This window comes from Trachurus trachurus, assembly GCF_905171665.1.
Source record: "Trachurus trachurus genome assembly, chromosome: 6".
Lineage (NCBI taxonomy): Eukaryota > Metazoa > Chordata > Actinopteri > Carangiformes > Carangidae > Trachurus > Trachurus trachurus.
Window position 1 is genome coordinate 34,928,365 of NC_139897.1, and position 5,862 is coordinate 34,934,226.

A 5,862-nucleotide genomic window follows, 5' to 3' on the forward strand; every position below is an offset into this window, starting at 1 on the left:
CACACGGGCGCACACACACACACACACACACACACACACACACACACACACACACACACACACACACACACACACAGGCACACACACACAGGCACACACACACACCCTCCTACGATCAGCTGAGCCGTTAACGTGGTTGGACGTCCTCTCTGACGGGTTAGTAGTCGACAGCTGCTGTGATTAAAGCTCCTATACCGATGACTGACTGACGTTTACGTTTCCTCTCGCCGTGGTAAACAGGAAGTAGCTGGAACTAGTTTTTTGAGAGGCGGAGGGATACCACCTGCAGGTGTGTGTCGTTGTGAAAGTTCAGTGTGAAGTTATAGTTGTAAAAATACGAGTTAAAGAGGAACTCTGCAGGATTGGTAGCTTAACTCTGCTCCATTTGTATCTTAAATGAGACAGATTCTGCCCCTTTTCCACAAATTAAAATAGTTCCCAGGTGTCTTAAAGGAATAATTCACCAAAAAATGACTCCCCCTCATGCTGATGAATACTCTGGAGTAGATTTTTATTCCTCAAAGTGCATCTGGAGACCCGGGAGGCCGGTTCCTAGTCCAACCAAAACTTTATATGAGAGTAATAATAGGGCCCGACACAAAAACGTCCATAAAACTGCACAACAACCATTTAATATTCCTCCACACTGCTCGTCCACTGCAATCCAAGTGTCCTGAAGGCATATATAGAGACTGTTGAGGCTGTAAAAATGTCCTAAATGATGTCGTTTCCAGTAAACTCTGGACTATCTCCCTTCAGGACACTTGGATTGCAGTGGACGAGCAGTGTGGAGAAATATTAAATGGTTGTTGTGCAGTTTTACACTGCAAAAACTCAAAATCTTTCCAAGAATATTTGTCTTATTTCTTGTCAAAATGTCTCATTTCTAGTCAAAACTAATCTCTTTCCACTTAAAATAAGACTCATCACCTATAAATTAACTTGTTTTTAGATCATTTTCACTTGTTTCAAACAAATTTTCACTTGAAATAAGTAGAAAAATCTGCCAGTGAAAGCAAGTTGTTTATGCTTGTAATAAGAAAGAAAAACTTGCTCCACTGTCAGATGTTTCTACTTATTTCAAGTGAAAAATCTGCTTGAAAGAAGTAAAAAGTGTCTAAAAACAAGCTGCTTTTTAATGTGATGAGTCTTATTTTAAGTAGAATGAGATTTGTTTTGACTAGAAATCAGACAAATATTCTTGGTAAGATCTTTCATTGAGTTTTTGCAGTGTATGGACGTTTTTGTATCGGGCCCTATTACTCTCATATAAAGTTTTGAGGAATAAAAAACTACACAGGAGTATTAAATTTCATTTTTTTTTGGTGAACTATCCCTTTAAAGACATATCTGTGACCTGTTTCGGTCAAAATCCCCCACGAGGATCAAACATCACAGCTCTTTTCATCCTCTCTAAACAGCCCTGTTCAGAACGGCTGGTTTCAGTGTCTGTCCCTTTAAATGCTAATGAGCCACTGCTTGCCCCGCCCCCTTCTACTGAAACCAGGAAGGGGCGGGGTTATGCAAATTGGAAACCTAGTGACATCACTGGAAGACGACTGAGCCTGAAAATTACAGATTTATTTGGTCAATTCTCACATTTTGGGGCTGAAGTCGAGACAGATGATTGACGCTTCCTCTCGCTGTGGTAAACAGGAAGTAGCTGGAACTAGTTTGTTGAGAGGCGGAGCGATACGATACGAACCATGAGGAGGTCTGTAGTGTGTCTGCAGGTGTGTGTGTGTGTGTGTGTGTGTGTGTGTGTTTGTGGAAATAACAGATGAATGGATCCAGCTAAAGGCTAATGCTAAGCTAACGATACATACAGCTGCATCTCAGTAAAGTAGAATATAATAGAAAAGTCCCATTTCCACTAGTTCAAGTCAAACAACAACAGTTTTGAGATACTGAATTATAAGTCTTCATCAAATGTGAAGCTATAATCATTACAATGAAAAGAAATTAAATGAATAAAGATGTGAAATGTTTCATTCTGTGTCTAAAGGATCTATATAATGTGTTAGTTTCACTTTCTGAATTGAATTACTGACCATAATCTTCTATTCTAATGTATTGAGATGCACCTGTATTAGCAATAGGGCTGGGACGATATGCTTTTCTCCCGATTCAATTCTTCTGCGATTTTTTGGATGGTGATTCGATTTAAATTGTGATTCTACGATATTACTGATTCTCTCGATTTTTAGTCTTTAGCATTTTTAACATTTATCTGCACACAAATACTGTAGGAGCCTATAAATGAACATACTCCATTATAAAGTGAACTTAAACCCTTTTCAAAACCTGGACTCTCTGGATGTAAAAAAGGCTAACAAATGCACATTGCACAATATTAATTTTTTTTTTTTTTATCGATTTTTGAAAAAAAAATCTATTTAAAAATCATCAAAAAAGATATTGCGATATTTATGTGAATCGATTTTTTTCTCCCACCCCTATAGCAATAATACAAATAAACATAATGACGTTATAATAAACTAAACAAACTCAAATCATTGTTGTGAAACCTGAGCTAATGTTAGCTTAGCATTAGTCTTTTAGCCTAGTCCGTCACTTTATTGTGTCCCCAGAAACACACACACACACACACACACACACTGCTGCTGCTGCTGCTGCTGCATTGTGAGTTTTGAGTGAGTGGTTTGTCCCTTTAGGGCCACCGTACGCACACAGACAGACTGATAAAACCCTCTCTAACGTTTCACACACACCTGTCGTCACTGACAGAGATGTGTTTGTTGAATGAGCAGCAGCAGCAGAGAGGTGTGTGTGTGTGTGTGTGTAGTGTGTGTGTGTGGTGTGTGTGTGTGTGTGTGTGTGTGTGTGTGTGTGTGTGTGTGTGTGTAGTGTGTGTGTGTGTGTGTGTGTGTGTGTGTGTGTGTGTGTGTGTGTGTGTGTGTGTGTGTGTGTGTGTGTGTGTGTGTGTGTGTAGAGTGTGTGTGTGTGTGTGTGTCTAGTGTGTGTGCAGCTGAGAAAATGTTTCTGTTGAAGCCGTTCTTTGATCTCGTGAGTTTGTGGCTGAAGTTGAAGCGAAGGTGTGAAGAGTTTTACAGTAACATGTGGGTGGAGATGTTTCTACTGCAAACACACACACACACACACACACACACACACACACACACACACACACACACACACACACACACACACACACACACACACACACACACACACACACACACACACACACACACACCCTCCCCCCTTCGCCACCTTCTCTGTCTCTGCAGCTTCTTCCTGTAACTCCACTGACTCTCTTGTTTTCTGCTGAACTCTCTGACTCTGGATCAGTTTTTATCAATCACCATTTTCAGAATTTGTGGAATTAATTCCTCTCCACTCTCAGACTTAAAGCGATAGTTCAACATTTTGTCCAACTGGCCCATTGCCATAATAATCCCTATAGTCATAGCAGCAGTCGGTTCGTTACCTTTAATTGTCGGTGCAAGCTGTTTTTAGAACGGCGGAGCAGAAAAAGAGATTCAAGAGCAAAAGAGAATAAGTGGCAATCCAAAAAATGTTTAAAAAGTGAAACAGAACAGGTTGTAATTGCAAAAAAAAAAAGTTTTGAGAGCTTATTTCTTAAACTTCAATCAAAACGCAAAATGTTTTTAAGTAATACATGACCATCTTTGGTTGTAAGTTAATGGGATAGTTCAACATTTAGTCAAACTGGCCCATTGCCATAATCCCTATAGTCATAGCAGTAGGTTCGTTACCTTTAATTGTCGGTGCAAGCTGTTTTTAGAACGGCGGAGCAGAGCCGTGAGCTGCTCAGAGCTACGCTACGGAGGCTCATTATGGGATTTCTTTTTGGTTTCCCTCATCATCAAACTCATCAAATACACAATCCAACAACTCCACAACGCTCTGGTGGACAAGTTGTGAGCTGCACATTCACCACACTATGAGATAATAACACAACGTTACCACACAGAGTTGTTTTAGAGGGAAATACATGCAAAACCACTGATGCACGTTGCCTTCAGGGACAGTTTTTCATCAACAGTCTCTGTATTTACCTACTGACCTCTCACCTCTCCCCCCCCCCCCCCCCCTCCCCCCTCCTGCAGACAGACAGACAGACAGACAGACAGACAGACAGACAGACAGACAGACAGACAGACAGAGTGCATCATGGGATCTTTCCGGCGGCCTCGTCCTCGGTTCATGAGTTCTCCGGTCCTGTCGGACTTGGCCCGGTTCCACGCCAGCTCCCCGTCCCTGCAGCTCTCCAACGCCAGCGTGTGGAACAGGTCGGTGCACACACACACACACACACACACACACACACACACACACTGAAATGTCCTCAACACATGACGATATCATCTCTGTGTGTGTGTGTGTGTGTGTGTGTGTGTGTGTGTGTGTGTGTGTGTGTGTGTGTTATGGGTCCAAACATGGATTAAAGCTGCTGATGTGTTCAGAGCTCAGAGAGAAGGTCACACTTGAGTCCAGTCAGTTCCTCCTTCCAACCTCAACACTCACCATGTTGAGTGTTGATGAGTCAGAACCTGGATGGATCAGTCATAACGGTCAGAAGGTTGAGTGTGAAACGACGGAGACTTCAACCCTCAGTGATCTCCATCTGGGCTACAGAGCAGAGTAGAATTTAGTATTTAATATGTAAATGAACACAGCTCCCTGTCAGCCGATGTAGGAGACGTTCGTTCAGTAAGTAACAACCTCAGGATTCAATCTGAGACACTGTGGAGACTGACTCACTACAGAAGGAAGAACAGAGAGTAGACAGTAAACTACATGACAGAGACTCATGGGAGGATTCAACCTGACACTCAGCTCAGGTCTGAGACTCTCTGTGAATTCAGACCTGGTTGGTTTTGGATTAGAGATATCGGCTCCAATATTGACTAATTAGCTGTATCGGATATCGGATGAATGAGGCCGATCCAGTCATATCTTTTTATTAAAGCAGAAGTAAGCGATCCGGTGGTTTTGGCTAATGCTGCGTTCCAGGCAGGCTTTTGAAACCGTAAATTACAGCTTCAAGTCACGACTTACGACTTTGTAGCGTTCCAGGCAACCCACTCGTGTTTCTCCGACCTGTTTTACCGGTGAAAGTCACTATAACGGCCACTCGTAACTTCTGACCTGTGAACTCGTACCAGATCGAACTGGTACGACTTCACAGGTCGGAAAAACAAGAGTTACGGGTTGCCTTGAACGCACCATAACAGTCCTCGTCCCTACGTCACCACATTCAGGCGCATCCCTTGGCTGCACACACAGAGAGGACTGCCCCTTTATGCCGTTCTCTCTCCTCATTGGATAAAAACTGTAGGATAGACCCGTTTCAGACCAAACACTCTATAGAAGTGATTGCTGTCGGAAGATACAACTATTTAAGACTTATATTAACACAAATATATCACTTACTCCTGCTTTAATATCATACACAGCAATACAGTTACAGCGATCTAGTGTTATTTATTTCTTTTTGCTGCTAATGTGAAAAATAAAGTGCATTTATATGTGTTCATTTGTCACCTTTTTTTAACAAGGCTAAATGTTTATGTGAAGCCTGATGCCTTCACTCACATGGCGAGGTCTACGCTTCATTCATTCAACAGTAGTATCGGATCGGTGTCGGGTATCGGCCGATACGCTCAGCCCAGGTATCGGTATCGGATTGGATCGGAAAAAAGTGGATCGGTGCATCTCTAGTTTGGATCAGTTGTTCTGTTTGACCCCAAAGCTCGGTTCGACCGGACGGCCTGGTTCAGGGACCAAAATATAAACAACAAGTTTGTGTCTATATGAATCCAGCACATTTGAAAGTTCTTCAGAGACAAACATGTCTAAGAAAAGTGAAATGAG